This window comes from Pantherophis guttatus, chromosome 7 (assembly GCF_059756535.1).
Source record: "Pantherophis guttatus breed Tessera chromosome 7, ASM5975653v1, whole genome shotgun sequence".
Classification (NCBI taxonomy): domain Eukaryota; kingdom Metazoa; phylum Chordata; class Lepidosauria; order Squamata; family Colubridae; genus Pantherophis; species Pantherophis guttatus.
Window position 1 is genome coordinate 71,665,494 of NC_142069.1, and position 25,156 is coordinate 71,690,649.

The window sequence follows — 25,156 nt, forward strand, 5'->3', positions numbered from 1 at the left end:
TGAGAGCTTAATTTTACCCTTTCTAAATCTTAATCAGCTGATGTACAGATAGTGTTATCTGCAAATTTGATGAGCTCCCCTTCTATTCCTTCATCTAATTGAATAGTACTGGGCCTAGAACGGAACCTTGGAGTATCCTACTGCTTCCTTCCTTCTCTGTAGATGTAATACCATTGAGGTATCACACATGTTGAGTATGATTTGTCAACTAGTTACAAATCTATCTGGTTGGTGATGCTGTCTATCCCATATTTTTTTAGCTCAGTGCTTTTCAACCTTTTCACAGATTGTACCACTTTAGGACATGGCAATATTCGAGTACCACCAATGGCTTAGCAAGGTGTCAAAAACTTGATGACCCCCTCCAAAAAAAGAAAAAAGTAATAAAGTACACCCACTTACCACACTTTTAATGGGAAACCTGTGCCTGTTTCTCTGACACTAATCTTTGCACCCATAACTAGAGAGTACTTACTGATTGAATTAAGTCAGATTCCAGCTGAAGACAATTCCTTTCCTTATTTATTATAGACGTCAATGAAGAAAACGCCTTTTCACACAAATATGTGGAACCAAATATCAGTAACGCTACGATAGCTCCCCCCCCGCCCCCCACTTCCAGGTACAGTTTTGCAATGTGGCTCCAGAACTCGGTCAGTGTTTTTTCAATAAAAAATTCCTTCAAACTGTGATCTGATGTCAATTCCAGAAGTGTTTCTTACTCTTGAAAGGAAAGGTCAGTGTTCATAGCATTGTCCATAATGAAAGGCAATGCAACCCAACAAATTCCAATATCACATCCTTTTGACACAAATGGAAAATACAACGCAAACTTGGTATGGAATTTTTCCAAGTGATTTTTGATGGCAGTTTCAGTGTCTTCAGTGTCAACAACAGAATTTAGTTCAATAAAATCTTACACATTGGGAAATTAATCAATATTTCCTTTCTATACTTGGCCTATCCACAGGGAGATTTTTTTGTAGAATGCACAGACTTTATCTTCCATGATAAACACATTATGACTATGGCCCTGCAGCGACCAATTAAGTTTTTTTAGCTTTTTAAATATGTCAGCCAAATAGCCAAGGCAGGACACCAGAAGACATTTTCCAACTTTTCTGCTAGGGGTTTGAAACACTCGTCAGGAATAGGTGTGTTTCATCTCCTAGCTCAAATAATCTCGATAATGTTCAAATAATCTCAACAACTAATGTATGAAATGTACAGTGTATGAAAGAGAAGAGTGTTGTGCTCAGAATCCAAAACCTTGCATAATTGTCAGAATAAACATCCATTGAATGGCCAGCTTTTGATGAAATTTATTATTTTTGCAGCATCCTCCAAAATCTCATATAATAATGGGCTCATCCATATAGAAGCAAGTGCATGTCTATGCAAGATGCAACGATTTGAAACAAGAGAACCATTTCTTGTCTTAGCTCATGCTATCACACCCGGATAGCTGATAGTGATAGCTGCTGTATCTTCGGAACGAATTGCACAGCCAAAATAAAAACATCCCAATACAAAATTTAAAATTTGTTAAAAGAATTACACAACTTTGGCTTAAATTTAAAATCCCAACTAAAACCCATAGACAATTAAAAAATCTAACATCTCGAAAAGGGGGGGTGGGGTTACGCCAGCCCTGCTTGGTGAAAAAGAAAGGTTTTTAAGGCACAGCGAAAAGCCCGGGGATCTGGTATCATACATATCTCCAGAGGCAAGTCGTTCCAGAGGGCAGGTGCTGCCACAGAGAAGGCCCTCCCCCTGGGGGTTGCCAGCCGACACTGCCTGGCTGATGGCATCCTGAGGAGTCCCTCTTTGTGGGAGCGTACTGGCCGATGGAAAGCTATCGGCAGCAGAAGGCGATCCTGCAAATACCCAGGCCCAATGCCATGGAGCGCTTTAAAGGTGGTAACCAATATCTTGAAGTGCACCCGGAAGACCACTGGAAGCCAATGCAGCTCACGCAGGAGAGGCGTCACATGGGAGCACCCCCTCGCTCCCATAATCCCCCGCGCGGCCACATTCTGCACCAGTTGGAGCCTCCGGGTGCTCCTCAAGGGGAGCCCCATGTAGAGAGCATTGCAGTAGTCCAGGCGGGAAGTGACAAGTACCTGAGTGACTGTGCGTAAGGAATCCCGATCCAGAAAGGGACGCAACTGGCGAATCAAGTGAACCTGATGAAAAGCCCCCCTGGCCACGGCCGTCACATGCTCTCCTAAAGACAGCCGTGCATCCAGGAAGATGACCAAGTTGCGAGCCCTCTCCGTGGGGGCCAATGACTCGCCCCCAATAGCCAGCGATGGCACCAGCTGGCTATATTGGGACGCCGGAAGCCACAGCCACTCGGTCTTGGAAGGGTTGAGTCGAAGCCTGTTACTCCCCATCCAGATCCGCACGGCCTCCAGGCACCGGGACGCCACTTCAAGGGCATCTTGGGATGGCCTGGGGTGGAGATGTACAGCTGAGTATCGTCAGCGTACTGATGGAACTCCACCCCAAAGCCACGGATGATCTCACCCAGCAGCTTCACATAAATGTTAAACAGAAGGGGCGAGAGGACTGACCCTTGCGGCATCCCACAAACAAGGCGCTTCGGGGTCGACCTCTGCCCCCCTGTCATGGAATATTCCATGTTCACTGAAAAAAATATTGATTATTGTGAATATTTCTTCCCCAATCATTCTGCCAGGCAGTTGGCAGCAAAATAATACATGTACCAGTCTATTGTCCAAGTCAAAGACAATTAATTGTGCTTCACCAGCAATGTCAGTGCTTTCATCCAATTGAAATGCAATTTTTTCTGCAGTCGTGATCTTTCCCACTACTTGTTGAGTAATGTCTGGGGCCATATCTTGTATTTGTCTTTGGATGGCGTTATCAGAACATGGAATATTACGAATAGCATCAGCCATTTTTTCATAAAGGAGAATTGAAACAATTGCAATGGCAGATGGAACCACAAGTTCTTCAACGATTGTGTGAGGCTTATTTAGCTACTATCAAGGACAAGAGATTTTTTTCAAGATGGTTATGGATTTCATGAAAGCAGCATGTTTTTTTTTTAATTTGTTTTTCTTCTTCATGAAAAATGCTACTGACTTTTCTGTGTGCTCTTTATGTTTTGTTGTTAAATGTCTCTTGAGCAAAGAAGGCTTCATGGAATGCTTGGATAGTACTTCATTGCAGATAACTCAAACAGGAAGCTGCTGATGGTTTTCTTTCGTAAAATAAAATCCAAACTTCGAATAATCTTCACTGTATTTTCGATTCGGTGCCAGTTTTAATTTCTTTGGTGGCAGTTCCTTTGCTGAATCAATTTCCCTTTGCACTGACAAATATATGACAAATTTATTCATATTTATTAATATGCACCACTACCTTGGGCTCACGTCACACACAGTGGTAGTGAAACTGAATAACTGGAAAGGAGAAAAATGACATGGCAGATGGCAAGGAGGAGCCCGGTGATATGTCGTGATGTCAAGCGTAGGTGGGTAGGGGTGGAGCCAATGTATCAGCCCAGAATAGACACTCTGACCTTGAAGTTTCCTGCCTTTTCTTATGTGTACTCTGGCTATTTTGAGCGCAACAGGGAATGATGAGTCATGGGTTGAAAGCCTTTCACCTCCTCCACGGAAAATATGGAACCAAATCCATGGCTAGTCTTTCCAATCCAATGAATAATACATGATGACTCATGCATTTGACTGCGTTTCACATTCAAAACGTTGAGAAAAGTGTAATGGTATTTTCTTGTCTAGGATGATGGTGTGTGCCATCTGCCAGGTGCCAAAGTACCACCAGTGGTACACATATCACTGGTTGGAAAGCACTGTTTCAGCTTACCAAGAAGTAGCTTGTAGTCTACTTTGTCAAGCGCCTTACTGAAATCTAAGTATATTATATCCATTTCATTTTGCTGGTCTACTAATTTAGTCACTTTGTCAAAGAATGAAATAAGTTTTGTTTGGCACGAATTGTTTTTGACAAATCCATGTTAGTTTCTGGTTATGACTTTGTTTGCCTCTGTGTATTTGCAGATTTGTGGCTTGATTATATTTTCCAGAATGTTTTCAGGTATTGAGGTCAGGCTGATTGGTCTGTAGTTTCCTGGATCTCCCCCCCACCTTTTTTTTTTTTTTTTTGAAGGTGGGAATCACATCAGGTCTTTTCCAGTCCTCTGGTCATTCCCAAGTGCTCCAGGATTTTTGAAAGATAAGATACAGTGGTTCTGAGATCACATCTGCCAAATCCTTCAGAATGCTGGCATGTAATTTGTCAGGTCCTGGTAATTTTAACTCGTCTAGACTGGACAGGTATTCTTTTACCATTTTCTTTCTTATTTAATTTGTATTCCTAGTCTGTTTTTTATGGTTATATTTTTAGTAGGTTGGTTTGTATTTTCTTTTTGCATGAAGATAGATGCAAAGAATGAATTCAGCAGCTCTGTTTTCTTTCTACTGCCCATTGCTTCCTTGCCATCTTAATGGAATGGATGGAATCTTATGAGATCATTTTAAGCCAAATGCACAAAACACGTAGTGCAGGAAATGTTACTGCTTACCTAAAGTTAGTAATGTATTCAGTGAATGTGTGCTGAAATGCAGTGCCACACAAATAGATGTTATTTATCTTTTACATTCTCTCAAGAACTACTCAACCCTCGAGAACAGATTTTGAAAAGATTCTGGAAGAGGAAAGCAGAAAAGATTTGCGGTTTCTTTGAGAAAAAGGAATCTGGCAGCAGAAAAATTAAACTGGATTTCACCCACAGAGGTAAGGTAACTTTTAAAAGTGTTGCTCATGTTATACTATAGTTAAATATTAGACTGATTTATACTGTGAATTATGTGGCTCTTCAGCACAAAGGTTAGTGGATAGTGTTGCTTGAGAATGCCAAGAGTTGGAATGAATTGTCAGTGGACGTACAATTTCCTTTACTAATGGATTTATAGAAACGCCTGTCAAGGCTGGTGAGAAAAGTAATAATAAATAGTTATTAGTTATCCTTTGTGGTTCTTAAATATGATTTATTAAATGGTGTGAATTAATTTTCAGTATTACTATCATTCTCCAATATATCAAATGGGGAATCCTTAGGATTCTCTTTTCCTTCATCCTGAATTTCAAGACAGGGAATTAATGGGAGCTGATGTCTGAAGCTGTATTTTAGAGATTTTCCCCCACAAATCAACACACATTCAAGGAGCGCAAATAATTTTTACTTTCTGTTTAGTATGCCAGTCAGCAAAGTTCTTAACTATGTGAGCTGGGATTTAGAACTCACCTTGGCCATTATTCACTAGTTAATCTTAGTCCCTCCATTATCATTTACCTGCCAGCATTCAATCAAGAAATGAGGCACATATTTCTTATCCACCACACATGCAGATAACAATCAGATGCAGAAGGATGTAGGTCTCTGACAACTTTCACACTTGGAAGAGAAGGGATTGGTGACAATTAGATTACTTTTCATTCCTTGCTAAATTTTGCTTTTTTTATCCAAGCTAAACCATGACTTATTTTTATATCTGATTAATATATAACACTAAGCCCAAGACAATAATTTAGAAACCCCAATGGTTACAATCATACAAACTAATTGTGGGTAATTATTTTCCTTGGGACACTATAAAAATGAAAATTGGGCTTTGGAAAAACAAGATAGAAAACGATTGACGTTGGAGAAGTAACAGTAACAGAGTTGGAAGGGACCTTGGAGGTCATCTAGTCCAACCCCCTGCTCACGCAGGAGACCTATACTAGGGATTCAAACCGCCGATGCCTGAGAATATAGCAGGGATAGCCAAGAAAACAAACAAATAGATCAAAGAACAAATAAATCCACTGATGTACAAATGACTAGGTTCATTAGTGTATGAGAACATCTAGATTTCTTGAGAAGACTGTAACGATGGGAAAGTATAAGAAAAGAGAAGAGGATGTGCTATAGTAAGATAGATGGAATTGATTATAATAGGTATACTGATGAAAGATTTGAGGGCTGGATTGGGGATTGGTTAATCTGGATAAATCCTAAGAATTGATACCAATCTGATGTCACATAATCCAAAACCAAGCAAATTACACTATTAGCATGGCCCAAATCAGGAGTGAAATGCTCCTGGTTCGGACTGGATCACCCAATCCGGTAGCGATGAAGGCGGGTGGTTTGGCGCACCGGTAGCAAAAATCCCTGCCCCCCCCATTGCCCAGCTGAGCCACGCAATCATCAGAAGCTTTTTTTTTTATTTTTAAAAGCATTTTTTCTACAACCTCTTTGGCCAAAAAAATGCTTTTAAAAGTAAAAAAAAAAAGCCTCTGATGATCGTGCGGCTCAGCTGGGATCATCAGAGGCTTTTAAAAGCATTTTTTCTACAACCTTAAAAAATGTTTTTAAAGGGAAAAAAAGCCTCTGCCAATCAGGAAAGTCAGCTGGGATGGTCAGAGGGTTTTTTTAAAAAAGCTTCTGCCGATCAGGCAAGTCAGCTGGGATCGTCAGATGCTTTAAAAAAAAAGAGAGCCTCTGCCGATCAGGCAAGTCAGCTGCTTAAAAAAAAAAAGAAAGAAAGCCTCTCCAGATCAGGCAAGTCAGCTGGGATCATCAGAGGCTTTAAAAGCATTTTCTTTACAACCTCTTCAGCTGAAGAGGTTGTAGAAAAAATGGTTTTTAAAGTTAAAAAAAAAGAAAAGTTGGCCACGCCCACTCAGTCATATTACCACCACCACCACCACCAAATCACGCACACAGAACCGATAGTAACAAATTTTACATTTCACCACTGGCCCAAATACATAAAGGAAGGTTGCGGTCACATTAAACTATAAAAACAGATTGTCCAGATCCTCTCCTTTTTTTTCTATATGCATTTTTAGCATAGCAGTGCCATCTGGTGTTTATACTAATTTATGGGGCATGTCCCCAAAATCTTGTGTGATGCCAGAACCCACTGATAATAGGATTTGACTAGGGTAGGCTTTATTGGATTAATGTTGGAACAGTGCCAACTTTGTGTCTAAGTACCTATATGTACTATCTATTTCTCTGGATTCTTTACTTTCCTTATGGAGTGTAATTAAATCACTTGCAATAATAGATACTTTAAAAGAGACTATTGCAATGCAACACTTTTCTTTTTCACCCTTCCCCTAGTCCATCCAAAACATATAAAGCAATAATCGACAGTTTAAATGCCAGCCAGAAAGAATCTTACTGTGAAACAATTTTCTAAGCCGGTGTTATAGCTATTTAAGGTTAGACCAAGATGTTTTTTTCCAGTAATTTTTGCATCATGTTATTTTCAATGTAGTCTCAGTGAACAGATCGAATTAACTTATTTGTATTACCTTATTTTTTACCAGTGTGTTCACAGGACAGAACATGTACAATATATGTTATACATATTAATGTTAATCTTTATGACAGGCTGTTTTATTTTTATAGTCTACTGTATCCATTGGATCAAGAATTAATTACATTTAAAATTGTGAAGCTGGAAGATCTTCTAGCTATGGTACAGAACTAAATAACATGTTCCTAATCTGTTTCCTATAGCTCTTGCCTAGTAGCTTTCAGGGTGCTGTTGTTTTAAATTCCAGGAAGCAGATTTGCTAGTGGTCCATGTTTACTGTAAATATTAAATTGATTATGAATGCCACAATTTTTCATGCTACTGCATAAATCAAAATGGTTTTCTTCCCAGATTTATTTTTATCCAACTAAATAGTCTGTGTAGTCTGTTTGATGACAATTGTACATTTCTGCCTTCTAATGGGTAATCCTTAAAATAGCGGTTGTCTGCTGTAGTGGAATTATTATCTGCTTTAAATGTCAGCTCTGTGAACTACACAATCCTTTGATGGCAGTTTCCATTGAAGAAATCTGTTACATATTCCGTACTAGCACAGATGTGGGTGGCAAGACAAAATATCAAATATCATTATGCTCATCACTGTTTATTGGGAAAGGCTTGTGAAATCCTTTAAAACGGAAATCAGTCAAATGGGAATGGCAGGGCTGTCTCTGCTTGGCAGCAAGAAAAAGATTTAATACCACACCATGGAAAAATTGAAATTCAGGTCTTAGCTTTGTGAAAGCACAGAACTAAATTGATGACTATAGAGCAGAAGCTTCTCATACCTGCCAACTTTGGCAAACCCAACAAACATAGAAAGAGACTTCATGCACACTCATCAATTGGCAACCACCACAACAAGTAATGACTTACAAGTGTGAATAAATCACAGATTTTATGGCTCTGATGCCACTTGGAATATAATGTTTTTTCTTAATGGGGTTAAATCAATATACTTGGTTATCATTCACTAATCATTACTATGGTGGCAGTAATTATAATCACGGCAATTATTATATCATTTTCTGCCAGACCCACATTATACCAAAACGCTCTAATGTTCAAATGGCTTAGGGCCAGGGTATTTACGAGACCGCCTTCTGCTACCGATAACCTCCCCCCGGCCAATACGCTCTCACAGAGAGGGCCTCCTCAGGGTGCCGTCGGTCAAGCAATGTTGGCTGGCGGCCCCCAGGGGGAGAGCCTTCTCTGTGGGAGACCCACCCTCTGGAACGAGCTACCTCCCGGAATACGGCTGATCCCGGATCTCCGCACTTTCCATAAGGCCCTGAAGACATTTTTATTTCAGCAAGCCGGCCTGGCCTGAATAGGTTTTATGGGATAGTTTTTTAATTGTATAGCTTGGGGTTTTAAATTGGGAGGCCAATTAATTTAATTTATTTTTAGTTATCTTAACTTTTATATTGTATGTTATTTTAATTTTCGGCTGTTCACCGCCCTGAGTCCCTTCAGGGAGAAGGGCGGGATATAAATTCAATAAATAAATAAATAAATAAATAATTTACACTCATTTTAATTTCCTACAAATTGGCTCCACTTACACCTTTCCATTGTATAAAATACACAAACCTCTGTAATCTTATCCCCAAGGACAGTTATGTACCCCAAGGATAGTCAAACCTCTGTACTATCTAGAACAGGGCCATCAAACTCCCGGCCCACGGACTGGATGTGTCACGCACTGGCCATGCCCACGCCCGGTTTAATGAAGGGAAAAAAAGTCCTGATGAAAGTCACATGATGCCTCTGTGACATCATGCATTTGACACCCCTGATCTAGAATGATGCCAAATTTATTAGGTAAGTTAGCTAATTAGCTGTCAACCTGTGGTATTGATTAGTTCTGGGAACTTTGACTGGGAATACCTAGATTAATAATGACATCACAGGGAAGGTTATCTATGATAATTTACTACAGCCAACTAGCCACGGGTTGGCCGTGGCCAACTTGTCATGGGACAGCTCACCACCGGACAAGAGTTACATTAATATTGGAGAAATAGTGGAATAGAATCATTAAAGAAAGGATGCCAAAGGAGGGACAAAATGAAATGTGAATGACAAAAATTAAAACTTTTTTAAAAATTATTTTAAATAATTAAATTGAATTCTTGAATTATCCTGCAGTGACTTGGCCATCATGAGTTGGCCCATGGCAAGTTGGCCATGGTGAGTTGGCTGCAGCAAGTTGTCCCATTCCACAGGGACAGCCTACGACAATTCGCCATGGCCATGGTGACTTGACTGTGGCAAGTTGTCCCATTCCACAGGGAAGTGACTGAAGGTGGTAGAGTAGATCAACTAAGAATGGCTGATCCATTCATGGTGCATGCTCAGAAAAGATGGCAAATTATTTAGTATGGTAGTAAAAGTTTCCTGCCTATCATAGCTAGGACTCCAGTAATCTTTCCAACAGCAAACTGAAATACACATACCCTGTGGGCAAATTAAAATTAGACCCATCTCTTGTATGGTACTAAATTTATTCTAAATTGAGCTTTGTAGGCAGGGTTATTATCTGAATAAAATATATCAACGCATCCTGAATTCAACAACAGAAAGGGAAAATACAAACAGCAGCATTGTTGAAGCAGCAGATTATTTATGGTATTTCATGTTGACAAGATTCATTTTTAACTGTTGATAAGAGAATGTAGAACAAGATACAATGCAAGATACCAAAGCAACATTGAATGTAAAGGATGCCTCAATGCCTCTTAAAATAAAAGAAAAAATGTTCTAAGTAAATGCTTAGAATTATCGTATCTACTTTGTTTAAATTATCATAGCTGCTTTGGAAGAAAGCTCCAGAGCCTTTTATTCTTGTATCCTGCCTGCACTTTATCATTGATACCCTTATCACCAAATTGTCCAGCACTGTTTTAGGGCCCTCTATTAAGTCCTAGATCCAAGAGTTCTAGGAATATAAGAATTCATGGATAATAAAACAGTTCTTGTTTTCCTTATACACATACAAAGACAAAAACTCTGAGAAGTACTAATGTCAAAGCATCCCAGTCATAATGAATATTCATTTGCATCTGTTCTCAAGATCTGTTTCTATGGTCAGTATAAAAGATAACTTTCCATACCAAGATGTTCCTCACCAAGTTCATGCTAAGAAAATTGTTCGTGTTTTTATAGTACATTGATCCACAAAGTAGCCGATCACATTTTAGTCCAGGGCATTGTACAAATTCAGATTATAGGATTAAATTATGGTTGTTGTGTCTATCATATGAACTGATAAAATTGGGTTGCTCCATGGATAAATACAAATTTGAACACAATTTCAGTGTGGATTGGCAGAGATGCACCCCATTTCAGATAAAGATGAATTCAACTCTGTTACACTTATTCTAAATCTGATGAAGGAAATTTTACCAATATTAGTACGGTGCAATCAAACAATGTACAGTAACTGTATAGCTACTTCTTCCAAATAGTATAATTTAGCCTTAAACCACAAGCACATGACTCTTCCAATATAACTGTGAATAAGTTTACTGTACGACTATATTGATTATCTCTATGTAGTTAGCATGAAGTTAACCCAGTAAAAATTAAGATACATACCGGTATTTTAACTCTTGTGTTTTATTACATATTGTCAAATTAATGGTACAAAGGTTCAGTATCTTTTAAATCTTCTTTAGCATCTATAACTTCTGGACTGTGTTTCCCTCAAAATGTTCATCTGCTCTTGAAGGTCATGTGCCAATCAAACCTTTTAGTGCATTTTTCAGTCATAATAGATTTTTTAAAAAAGGGGGTGGGGGCATATTAGTGTACTGACATTTTAAGAGAGAAAGCACATGAAACCCTATAAAATGCTAATAAAAAATAGTAAAGAGTAATGAAGCACCAAACTGGGAGAAAAAAACATTAAAAAGCCTAGCTTTCGATGTATACAGAGCAAAGTCCCAACTACACTTGACATGGATGATTCTGCCTCTAACCGTGTTTGGTGCAGATTATGATAGTTAGTGGGCTTTTACACTTTTTAAAAAATCTTCTCCACCTGTGGATTTGCAAAAAAGAGCTGTAGCCTTATTATTTTGCTATGGAACATACAGCACATTCTGTTCTGCAAGAATGGCTAAAGAACAATGTATAACATTATTTCAGTCTAAGTTACCACTACCACAAAATAGGATAGTCCCATGAATAATTCCTTTGAAAGGAGAAGTGAGGTGTAAATACGAATACCTTTTGAAAAAAATATCATCTGAGTTTCATTGCACGAGACTAACTTTTTAACTATATTTTTAATCACATTAACCATTAAAAATTAGATCAGCTGGAGTTGTGTGTGGGGAATCATTCCAGCTATAAGTCTTATTATTCATATACTTTTCCATTTGCAATTTACAACCCACCATTATAGGCTGTGCTAATAATTTCAGACTGTTTTAGAACAGGATTTTACAGTGACATGTGGAATGGATACTTACGTATATTTAGGGAACCACTGGCCAGTGTTTTCCTTTTTTGGTTAGTAGACAACAGCCAATCAAACTGTGCTGCAGAAGACATTTGCTATCTTTTCCTATGCCAGGGGTCTACAACCTTAAACACTCAGAGACATTTGGAGCCATTTCCCACAGAAAAGAAAACACCGGGAGCCACAGAACCCTTCCTGTGCCTGACTATTTCTTGAGCAGCCACAAAACTAGCATATGTAGTTGAATTAAACGTTCTGTTTTCTTCTGAAACTTTTCTTTTCTTGGATTATCCATGGTTGGCCTACTGGGGGTTGAAAAGCTCAATAAATCATGTGCCAGCAGGTGTCGCACATTGGTGGTTGTGATGCATATTTTGAGTGACACGGAGCCGCAACAGAGGGGTGAAAGAGCCACATGCGGCTCCAGAGCCGCGCTGACCCCTGTCCTATGCCATCAGCTGCTAACCCCTACCCTCACATATGAAAAAGGACACATTTTGACCCTTTTAGGACTTAAACATGGCAGCATGTTAGTAGATCAAACTTTATATGCCATGCCTCCTGCATTTATGCTTCTTTCTGAGGATGCCCGTACAGTGAAAAAACAGGTGGCATGCTCAACATGCCAAACATCTCCTCCAATCATTTTCATGTGCACAAGGCAGCAGCATGTTTTTACCACTACAATGACATTTTGCTGTGGCAAAATGTGTTTTTCCCATCTGCAGGAAAAGCCAGTTATAGCTTAGCTAGCACTTAGTCTTTTAAGTATCTATGGAGATTCTCAAACATTCAGGTCATAGTTGTCCTAAAGATGCTTTTCAAAAGGCAACTGGACTCCCTTGGTTTTTTTCCTTGAAAATGTTTTGCTTCTCATCCAAGAAGAGAAGCAAAATTCTTGGATGAGAAGTGAAATGTTTTCAAGGAAAAAAAGTCCAGCTGCCTTTTGAAAAGCACCTTTGGGACATATTGCATCTAGGTTGCTAAAACTGGGAGAACCTCTAGATGTCAATAATGAGTGTGATTTCTGCACAATTTGCTGTCCTCTGGCAGCCCTAGTTTAGCGTTGTTGCACATTCTTCATTTTAGGGCAGGAACTTTGAAGGATCTACCCCTCTTTTTGGAAGATCTTAGCGTATGTAGCTGTAAAGGAATGGCTGATTAGGCATAGGATAGGAAGATCTTGTCAGACATTCTGTAATAAACACACACACACACATATTACTTTGGTCTTTACTTTCCACATCCTCTGTGTTCCTCCTTAGGATCTGGTACTTCTCCAGTTTTTTATACTTCTTCCTGAAGTTGTTACTTAGCACTGCTACATCTTTAAGTACCACCATATTTTGATCCTTGTCTACTACCACTGTTTGATTGGCCAGTATCTGCCTGAATCTGGGAGTCCTATGGGATCTTAACACTGTTATTCTCCATCACCTTCTGTAAAATCTCCCATATGGGCTTGGGAGGATTTACTGTAGCTTATGCACTGCAGAAGTTCCTATACACAATGCCAGCTACTTGGTTATGTTGTTCAGTGTACAGTAGTAGCCAAAATTGTGGAAACCCTTTGGGAAAAGTGTATTTTCTAAAATTACCTAATAACACCGCTTATTTTTGAGTAGTACCATAAACTTATATATCAATGGAAAGATAATTTAATCAAGAATGTAATGCAATAACTTTTATGAAGGATTTGCTTTTAGAATAGCAGTTACAGTATAAAGAAGAAAAGTGAAACACGTAGAAAAAACAAGATATACAAAAATTATCGCATCTGTTAATAGTTGGGTAACCTTTAGCATGAAGTACGGCCTTATAACGTCTTCCCGTGGAGTGAACCAAGTCTTTTTAGTTCTGCAGCTGTTATAATGTGAAACCAAGATTGAATGATTGCTTCTTTTAACTGGGTTTTATTGCTGGGTCACTTCTGACTAACAAGTTTCTTTAGTCAGCTCCATAGATTTTCAATTGGGTTAAGGTCTGGGCTATTCCCAGGCCATTCCAGCAGTGGAATATGATTATCTTGAAACTCTAAAAAAAAAAAAAAAAAGTGGTGTTATTAGCCATCAAACCTCAAAAATACACTTTTCCCAAAAGGTTTCCAAAATTTTGGCCACTACTGTATGCTGTTCCTACCTGCATCTTACACTCTGCCACTATGGGTTGGACTGTCTCTGAAGCCTCCCTGCATAGTCTACCTCCTTTCCTGTACAGAGTGGTAGATCTTGCTTCTGTATATCTGGTGCTTAGTGACTGTTCTTGTAGTGCTTCTGTTCCTCAGTGCTGTCTTTTAGTCCAGCCCTTTCCAGCCACTGTTAAATTTACTAATGTCTGCCACCTTAGCTATCTATCAATGGTGCATTCCATGTAGGGTCTTCTCTTTCCGTGGCATTTCCTCTTCTTGATTTTCTTCCATATCAGCTGCTGCCTCAGGAATTCTCTCAGCACTCAACTTTAGGTGACATCTTGCTGATGTCAGCGTTCCAGAAAACCCGAACTCCAATTAAAAATTCCGAGAGAGGCAGTTCCTGTTTATTAGAGTAAGTATACTGGCACATCTGGGAAAACCCGAATCTGGGAGTTCTGGGTTTTCCCTCAGAAAATCAAAATCCCAAATCCAGCCCCTGCATCCCTCAGTCCATCACATGGCCCAATCACCATCTTTCCCAACTTGAGCCACCACTTCAAGCACTCCTCCTCCAGATGCAGGGACATCATGACCTTGACCGAAGAGAAGAATGCTATTATGTCTAACTACAATCCCTCTGCTAAATCCCCCCTCCTACTTTCCCAAGCTCAAGCTAAATCCCCCCTCCTACTTTCCAAGCCCAGCGTGGAAGCTTCTGGTCTTAATATGGCTTCCAAAGCTGACAGCTGATGTACTCACGAATACTGTGATTTACATTCAGGACAGTAGTTTTGGCACTCACCAGATCCTGCCCTCCTTCTTTCCGACTGGCATACAGCAGTGATGGCGAACCTTTTTGGCACAGAGTGCCCAAACCGGAAGGCGCGTGTGCGCCAGAGTGCCAGAAACCCAACACCAGCTGGCCAGCGCCCATGCGCACCTCAGAAACCTGACAACCAGCTGGCTGAGCTGGGGCGATGGCCCACGTGCCCACAGAGAGGGCTCTGCGTGCCACCTCTGGCACACGTACCATAGGCTCGCCATCATGGACATATAGTCTCTGAGTGTTGGACTTGCAATAGAATCTCTGTATACTGTGAGAGGCTTCTGGATCTTCACATTGTCAAGTTCCAGATTCTCCTTTGATCAGCTCACAATACTGGAGGTACATACGGATGATATGGATCTTGTTTTCCCCACTGAGCTGTCTCTTCAAGATCTGCCTTATCTTTTGGTGGCCCATGGATATTACTATCTTCCTTGCCTCTTCATCTGGTTCCTTTGTGATTATGGGGATACCAAAGTGTACTTAGTCTATATGTCTGCTATGTGGCCTGCTGGTAGTTTCACCCCACTACTTTCCAGCTTCAGATGTTGCCTATACATAACCTTACACATACCCTTATACATACAGTTGTTCTTCTGGATCTTTTTGAGTCCAAGATGTAATGTGTAGTTGGTTTAAGAGCAGTTGTAAGAGCAGTTTCCATTTCAGTAAGTTGACGTGTGTAGGAGATGACCAGGCTAAGCCCAAGGATGGGGTCAAGCATGTCCTGAATTTGGAGTCCCTTCACACCCATGAGTCATCTAAGTCCAGCCTTTCTTGAATTCTGTTGACCCTTATCTACAACCAGTTTGCCTTGACCATTAGTAATTCAGATACTTGTAGAGAGATAGCATGGAATAAACTTGTACTTATTTGAACAACCCAGCTTTGTGATTTCTTGCACCTGATGTTAGCTGTTTCTCTGTTGGGGGGATGGATGCAAATCCTCTGTCTATCCATTGTTCTCCCATACATTTCCTATATCCCCAGTCATTAGATCTACTATGGTAGTAGTATTCCATCAATTCCAAGTTCTCTAGTTTCATGCATGTATGGTTTGTTCTAGCAACCCATTTATTGTCAGATTGTTCTGGATCTCCAACATCAGACATGTCCCTTGTTAATCTGTGTAACATCCGAGCCAGCAAGACTCTGCTAGATTTCCTAGAGTTTCCCAACTTTTATGGCTTTGCGGACCGGCTGGTGAGGGAGAGGGAATGGTTCCGTGTGAGTGGTGGGCAAGTGCGCACACAACTCCATTTGCACGAGCGGTGGGTATGTGTGCCCGACATTCATGCAAATGGAGCCTAAATGCCACACTTGCCTGCTGCTTGTGCAAATGAAGATTCACACGCTCGCCTGCCACTTCCACGGCCTGGTTCCGAAGGGCTTGAGGCCTGGTAGTGGGCCGCAGCCTGAGAGTCCTGTCCTAGATCGTGACAGATTCATATTTGAGAAAGGCAGATGAAACATTAGTGGATCTTTCCCAAGAACCCCTACTGGTAAATAATTATAGCTACCGACCAGGATTTGAACTCCAATCTCCCATGTCAAAAGCAGCATTTTGATCAATTACCTGTCTATCTAAATCCATCCATCCATCCATATGCAGGCAGGCAGACATTCAGTTTTATTTTGAGGCATTTGCAGGATGGCATAAATCAGATTTAAGGTCTTGTAAATCTTCAGTCATGGGTTTTTAGAGCTCTATGCCTGTCAACTTTCAGTGGTAGGTTTTCTGCCTATAGGTGTCAGAATACAGTTCTTGTCAATGCTAACCATTTTTTCTTAATTAAAATGTCATGGTTCTGTTGTTGTTGACTTCTGTTTGTGACATTCCCTGGGCAATGGTTCAAGTATGTCTAAACAGAAAGATAATACAAATATAAAACAGTGCAGCGTTTGTACAGTGAAGAGGAAGTTGAAACAGCAAGGCGTTGAGGTCTGTAAATATTTTTCATGCCATAAAACCCACATTTTATAATTTGCACAATGTTAAAGCGACAGCAAATAGATTGAAAACGCTTTTACTTTTATCATAGTATTTAGAAAGAGGGCTTTTTATTTGCATGCACCTGTTAGCATATTAACATTTCACAAATGTTGATCTCACCTCCTAATTCATAATATTGCTCACATTTTGAAAATCAAAGCCCAAGATTCTTTTTTCAAAAAGCCCTTCCAATACAGGATGCATGACAAGAATATGTTGAACAGCAAAGATTAACTTAAGTAAGTCAATAGTTTTTTTAAAAAAATATTCTTATCCCCCTCCCTCCCTCTCTGTCTTTCTCACACACACACACACACACACACACACACACACACATCATTTCATCCTGTGACTAGAAGAAATAGAAACCAGGGTTAGAGAAAGCAGATATACTATTGTTCGCTGCTTAAAGAATGATGATTTGGGAGAAAGACTGGGTTCAAACCAGAGGTGGGTTTCAGCAGGTTCTGACCAGTTCTGGAGAACCGGTAGCGGAAATTTTGGGTAGTTCGGAGAACCGGTAGTAAAAATTCTGACTATCCCCACCCCCATCTATTTTCTGCCTCCCAAGTCCCAGCTGATTGGGAGGAAATGGGGATTTTGCAGTAACCTTCCCCTGGATTGGGGACGGAATGGAGATTTTACAGTATCATGCCCACCAAGCCACACCCACAGAACCGGTAGTAAAAAAAATTTGAAACCCACCACTGGTTCAAACATTATGTTAAGATTATCAAAGCACTGCACATGGATGCCATGAGATCTTCATCGCCCTCATATATTTGAGAAAATCCCAAAATTAAATTTAAAATACTTTCAAAATAACAATGGCAACCTTGCAATATTTTCACAAGAACACCAACTCTTGGCAAAATTTCAGTCTCTACAGGTAGTTTGTCCTTAACAATGCCCCGTTTAGCATCCATTCAAAGTTATGATGCTGAAAAAATAACTTCAGATTTGCAATTATAGCTGCATCCCCATGGCCACGTGAACAAGAGAAGGGTGATTCACAACCGATTGACATTTATGACTGTTATAGTATCCCATATCATCTGATCGCCATTTGCAACTTTCACAGCTGGCTGCTGACAAGCTGAGTCAATGAAGAAGCCAGCAGTAAAATCGCAAGACACCGATGCCTTGCTTAACGACCTGGGCTATTTTGCTTAACAATTGCAGCCGAAGATGGGGAACTCCATTGTGGTGACTTGATGTCTTGCTTAATAACTATGTTGCTTAGTGATACAGTTTCCAGTTCCAATTGTTAAGGACACAGGTGTCAAACTCAATCGCATCACGTGATGTATCGCGATGTATCGTGACGTTTTTTTGCCTTTGCAGTGCCGGGGTGGGCGTGACGCATCCGGCCCGCAGGCCATCAGTTTGACACCCCTGGTTAAGAACAACAACTATTCCCGAACTAGACCTGTACTTGCATCGACATAAAAGTGAAAAGAGATCATATAAGTCTAAGAGAGCTATGCTGTTCAACTACCTTTCCCATCCTTGTTCATTTATTGCCTGGCGTGATTTGATTTTAAATTCATCTTATGTTGTATTATTGTTCTCTCTAGGTTCCAAATTAATTACTTTGTCATATGTTCTGGCATCTTCTGCAGCATACAGCTCAAATCAATGAGATAATAAGCCTGTACATCTTCTTGCTTCCCTTTCTGAGATACAGCAATATAACCCACCCCCAAGGCTGCTTGCTCCATGGTGGCTGATTTCCATTTATTTTATTAAGCTAGCAAGATGCTTCTTATTAGAATCTCCCAACAGAATTTTAGAAAGTACTTTGAATCTGTGGAGACATTTGTTGGTTTACCCCAAATCTCAGAAGGACAGTGGTACAGCTGTAGATATGTGAACCCAACCATTAAGGTTTGCAAACCATGTTTTATGGCTTACTGCTATATGTAAATGTATCTGTAGTCAGAACAAATCATAAGTTAGTGCACCTATGAGATCCTGCCTACATAATGCAGAGTATTAAGTGGAATTCATGAACTAATAGATTGAATGGTAGTAATTGAGATGGTTGTGGTGGATGCTAGTTTGGAGGCCTTCTCTATATTAAAACACACAATAAATTAAACACCAGAGGCTGCATGAGATACAAAGTTAAGAGGCTTATTTCTGCCAACCTTTTTTTAAATTACATGAATACTCTTTTCAGGGGTCTAGGACATTTAGGCTCCGACCTTTGGCAGTGCCCACTTTGCTCCCAGCCAACCACCACTGCCGAACCACAGCAGGGTTTCCACCTCCGTTGGCTGTCTGTCAGCAATTGTACACCTCCAATGGTTCCCTGGCCCTCCACTCCCAGCCCTTTGTCCCAGTCCATTTACTGATGCGTGGTTTGATGCTGGTGTTTTGCTGCACTGGACAAGTAGCCGCCAGCCAATCAAGTGATGGGCAGCAGCAATGGCACTGGTGGGGCAGCACACAATTAGTAGTGGGCAGGGCAGGGGTGCTATTCAACAGGTTCTGACAGATTCTGGAGAACTGATAGTGGAAATTTTGAGTTCGGAGAACCAGCAAATACCACCTCTGGCTGGCCCTGGAGTGGGGTGGGATTGGAGATTTTGCAATATCCTGGAGTAGGGTGGGAATGGAGATTTTGTAGTATCCTTCTCCTGCCACACCCACCAAGCCATGCCCACCAAGCCGCACCACGCCCACCAAGCCACGCCCACAGAACCGGTAGTAAAAAAATGTGAATTCCACCACTGGGGCAGGGGGTTCTGAGACTATGGGTGGGGGGGCAGTGCATGATCAGCAGCAAGTTGTGAGGGGAAATGCATGGCAGCAAGATGTGGGGGGAATAGCTGCCAGTGCTTTCAGCTCTGAGATCCAGTGCCTGGAAGGGAAGGGGGAGGGAGGGAAACTGCCACAGGCTGCTAAATGCCTGCTTTGCACTGCAAACTCTGGGGTCTCCATAGTGCGCTGTGGTGCCCCCTCCTCCCTCCTCAGCCTGCTTTCTCTGCAGCTCAAAAGACAGCACAGCTTTAATAATGTCCTATAAATGATATGAAAAGAGGGACCAGGAAAGAGACAGTTCTCGTCAGCAGCAGCAATATCAGTTACTGTGCCAAACTGTTTGATATGGGAAAAAGGTTTTCACTGCATAGAGAGGAAGCAAGGAATCTAGCCAGCAGACAGACAGAGCCCCAGCCCACCGCTCATCCCCCAACAGTTCCCACATTGCCCTGCCCTCCTGCTGCCAATTGCATGCGCAACCCCAGCCCCTGCGATCACTCTGCCTGCCTGCCACCGATCACATGCTGCCCCCACAGTCCTGCAATTACCCTGCCCACTGTCAATCACATCCTACCCCCCCCCCACCCCCCAGCACCATTGTTGCTTCCCACTACCAGATTGTCAGCCAAACGCCCAGGTTAAACCGTGCCTCGGGGACTGGGCTGGGATGACGGGCTGGAGGACCAGGTGGCCATTGACAATGGACAATCACTGGCAATTGGTTGGGAGCAAAGTAGGCACGGCCAAGGGTCGGTGCCTAAACATCTCATTCTAGTTTTCAGACAACACAGTCAACCACATGGCTTGAGAATGGGAGAATGGTAATACCAGCATTCCCATTAACTGGTCTAGTGGTGAAATCCAAATTTTTGTACTACTGGTTCTGTGGGTGTGGCTTGGTGGGTGTGGTGTGGCCTGGTGGGTGTGGCTTTGTGGGTGTGGCAGGGGAAGGATACTGCAAAATCTCCATTCCCTCCCCATTCTTGGGGGAAGGATATTGCAAAATCTCCATTCCCATCCCACTCTGGGTCCAGCCAGAGGTGGTATTTGCCAGTTCTCTGAAGTACTCAAAATTTCCGCTGCCGGTTCTCCGAATTGCTCAAAATTTCCACTACCGATTCTCCAGAACCTGTCAGAACTTGCTGGATTTCACCCCTGAATTGGTCCTTTTGGTTTAGCATGTGCACCAATCACATATATTAGCAGGAGAAAGATCCTGGTGCAATCCCTTTTCTCCTTGGCTAGTTTTCTGGGTGATTGATTGATTGATAGATTAATTGAAGCCTTTCCTACCTCTTCTCTGAAATGAACCCTCAGGATGTGCTGTTTTTCCACTGCATTGTGCTTAATGTTTGACCAAGCTGATCTGTGAAAGCTGTATTATGAAGATACTGGATTTTCATGGATTGATAGCCATGGAAAATTACAAGGCCTTTTGTGTGTCTTTTGGCATGTTAGAATGCAGAAACAAATGGATCTGAAAGAAGGGCATTTTTACTACCTTGCTGCAATAAAAGGCTTGTCTCCTTACAGCCTGAGAACAGAGTGTTTTGCGTCAAAAAAATGAACAACATTAACTAAACAGGCTGCCAATATTCCTTCACAGTTGACTGCTCTGGTATTTTATTTAAACATACACACTGAGCACTGTGGATGACATGGCCGGCTTATGAAGGATTACTGATTAATGAGTGACAATGCAGATACATGCTAGCAGAGCTTTCTATTAATGCTAGAGATCTCCAATGAGCTAAATTTGGGCAGTAGCATTGATTTTGTCAAATAAGCTAGCAGAATCCGTGTGCTGGAAAGTCTGCAGTTCTCCATCAAGAGATAAACAAAAGTTAACTTAAGTGGCATCTAGAGCCTAAAGGGAAATTATAATGAATAATGGCTGGAGCTTTGTTTGTTGCTTGTATGCCTTCTAAAAAGAGCTAAAAGCTTTCTAGCCTTGAGAACTCAGCAAATTCTTCCACCCGCTTGAAAGTCTGTGAGCCAAATATGCCAAGAGTGGAAGATAAATTTTACTTCAGACTTTTAATCAATCTACGTCTTTTGATCACAGTGGATCATTAATTGACCTCATAAACTGTAATTAGTGGAAATATTAAAAATATAGCAAGTGAATAAAAATACATAACAAATACATGAATGTAGCATATTTGCTGCATAAATATAAATGCAGATATTATACATATATATATATATATGTAAAAGAAATATATATATATATATATATATATATATATATATATATATATATATATATTTCATATACTGTATATATACTCAGTGGCTCAGTGACTAAGACACTGAGCTTGTCAATCGAAAGGTTGGCAGTTCAGTGGTTCAAATCCCTCGTGCCGCGTAACGAGGTGAGCTCCCGTTACTTGTTCTGTCAACCTAGCAGTTCGAAAGCACATAAAAAATGCAAGTAGAAAAATAGGGACCACCTTTGGTGGGAAGGAAACAGTGTTCCGTGTGCCTTTGGCATTTAGTCATGCCGGCCACATGACCACAGAGACGTCTTCAGACAGCGCTGGCTCTTCGGCTTTGAAACGGAGATGAGCACCGCTCCCTAGAGTTGGGAACGACTAGCACATATGTGTGAGGGGAACCTTTATCTTTACCCTTTATACTTCATATTTCTCACATACACACACACAGAGAATACAAATATGCATAATATGAAATCAAGCAGAAATAGTGTGTGAACTTGTCACCTTTCTGTGGCTTCTGCAGGCATTTTCAGCTCCCTGAAAAGGGTGTGATGTAATGGGGAGTATTGGAGAAAAAGCAATTCCCAATTTACTCTCATTCAAAGCCTGCTTATTGATACAAAGCTCAGGGTCAGTTGCATGGATTTGACCACAAAGCACATGTTTTGCGTGTTGAATTTCCAGAATTAATCCCTGACATTACCTGGCCATGTCTTTTTAAAATATATTTTGTTTAGGCTACTTGGACTGCAAGTGTGATTAACTATGTTACTATCCTTTAATAATAATAATAAGAGTGTATGCAGAATGCAGAATGCCTTTCCTCTTTCACAAGTAATTGCAGCCATAATGTCACGTATGGAACTGAAATAAAGGGATCCAAGGCCAGAGTCTTCCCTGAACCACAGTCTTCTTTTTGGAACTAGGCTGTTAGTCTATACTAGGATATCTAATTATGGGTTACCATGGCACAACATGAAAAGGCTTGCCGTCTCCCAAAGGCTTACCAGCTGAATTTGAAGATTGTTAAAATATCTGAATCACCACTCCTTTCATAATCAGGCATATCCTTTCCCTTCACTGAAAACTCTTCTAAACCCCGTTTGTGATCTGGAAATTCCACAAGCCCCCAGCAAAAATTCAAGCGGTGCCTGTAGAGGAACATCTGTCTCTTAGCAGCATTGCTCACATTCCTGACTGTGAGCTCCCTGCAGACTTTTTAGCTTCTCTGCATGCGCCTTCCTCAACTACTTACATCCTGGTTATTATTTCTCAGGCCTCTCCAGAACATTTTCCTTAATCTTTCTGTTTTCTGCCTAAAATCTTCCATCTTTTGGTAAGCATAACTCTGAGGCGTTCCTGATCGAGAGGGCAAAGAGATGCAGTTCATTGTCTCTTCCCAATGTTTGATGAACAGATGGAATTTCATAAAATATGGGATGTACTTCACCAGCAAAGACACTAGAGGAAAAGTCATAGTATTATTGCATTTCCCCTTTTATGGCTGCTACCATCTGGCTGAGACTCCATCTACAGCTCTTCCAGGATTTCTTACCTAAGCCACACTGTTTGCACATGGTACACAAGTTATGTCTTGGCCCTTAGCCCAATAGTGAAGCAAGTCTGATGCTACATTACAGCTATTTTGCCTTGCAAGGGTTGTGTGCTAGTATCCCTAAAGCTAAAGTCTAAATGTGTAGATAGTTGCAACCATCCAACTTCTAATGTCTAAACAAGTATTTAAAAAAATGTGCATCTTTCTAGAATCTATCATGAATCTGGAAATTAACCAGTTGTTAATATGAAAGCCTGAATTGCAATCACATTTCTTCTATTCCCTAACCTCGATTGTTCTTTTCAATACCTAGCTCTGAGTTTCCCTTTGAAAGGTGTCTTTTTGTAGTTTAATGGCATGAAAACATGCTTTAAAATGATGATTTACATAATTTTATATTTGTTTAGTCTTCTGCATCTGTAGATATAGATCTGCTAAATGTTTTGATGAATAGATTAATCATCATCAAGATTAATATGAACGGACTTATAATCAACAACTCGGGACCCATCTTTGTAAAAGTAAACTCAACCTAATTCAGTAGGAATGACTTCGATATAGAAGTGCATGGGATTGAACTATAAATTGTGCTCCCCCAACTATGCCAGATTTATAATTTATGTTGAATTTTACCTGTGTTTACCCTTTGATGCAGGGATATGTATTTAAAGTAAGCTCGAACAGGCAGGCTTTCCTTACTTTGCAGGCTGTGTGCTGAATGCAGATGGAGCTTGTCACATTCAGTTGCCTCCAGCTGTTGTTTCTTTGTCTGCCCAACCTAAGACCAGAGATGAAAAAAATTCAATGATCTTTGTCGAAAGAGGCCATACTGGCCTTCCATAGCGATCCTATGCAACAGACTTTCATTAGCCTCTATTATGTATACAAAAGATGAGCTTGCAACAGCATAACTATTACCATGGATTAATTCAGAAGCTGGGTCTTAGACTGTAACACAATGAAGGGAGAAAAACACTTATTCACCCTGCTATCAAATAACTTTGGGATTCAATTATCTCTCATGCGATAGATAGTCTCTTCCCCACTATCTGCAAATGAGTGATATACTGACCACTTTATAGTATGGTATAATCTCATACAATTTTCTCCTTTGAACTCTACTCCATGCTAACAATATATTCACTGTGTGTTGTTCGCAAACTCAGGAAATGCATCTTTATTTTCATGGACATTAATTATCTTTCTTTATCACTCAGACTGTAATGGAGCATGCCCATCACGGTCATAACTCACAATGGCCGTAAAGTGGATCAGTGTAGGCAAGTATGACCAACTGATTTGATATGTGACTGATCCGATTTTCGGTTTTTTTGTGATTTTCTGAATTTTCACATTTTTTGTGAATTCAAAGGTCATAAAGCAAATGTGGTGGACTTTAAGTGAATGCTGCAGTACTTTGGGCCGGTTCCCCCCCTCCAAAAAAAGGAAGTAAATGCTGGGTTTTGGCAAAACTGTCTGAAATGTGGTCACATGACACGGGGCGCTGCAAACAGCCATAAATACAGCTCAGTTGCCAAAAGCCTAATGTGTGGTCACATGACTACATGGGGGGTGGAACTTTCAATCCAGGTTGTAAGTACTCCTCCAGGAGATCCAATGGAACTTTGAATGGACATTAAGTGAATAGTTGTAAATTGAGGACTACCTGTGTTATGCTAGGAAAAGAGTTATGGCTGGTTCATCTACTGGAAGAGGTACAACTAGAGCCATAGAAAAAGCACTTGATTACCAACATACACACCCAAGTTCATAAGATTGTATGCCCATGGACATGATGTTAGACTTTCAGAGGATGGAGGAGAAATTGACT

General features: G+C 40.7%; 1 protein-coding gene across 3 annotated transcripts in view; it reads left to right on the forward strand.

The window, feature by feature from the left end:
* The window catches only part of PLXNB2 (plexin B2), a 398,614-nt gene that overhangs the window by 15,240 nt on the left and 358,218 nt on the right, over nucleotides 1-25,156 (forward strand). Inside the window, exon 3 of one of the 3 annotated variants that reach the window (XM_087874217.1) lies at nucleotides 4,663-4,788. The gene's annotated coding sequence lies outside the window, so the exon portion shown is untranslated. Of the gene's footprint in view, nucleotides 1-4,567; nucleotides 4,789-25,156 lie in introns of those variants that run through there. The other 2 variants (XM_087874206.1, XM_087874218.1) reach the window with 2 other exon arrangements.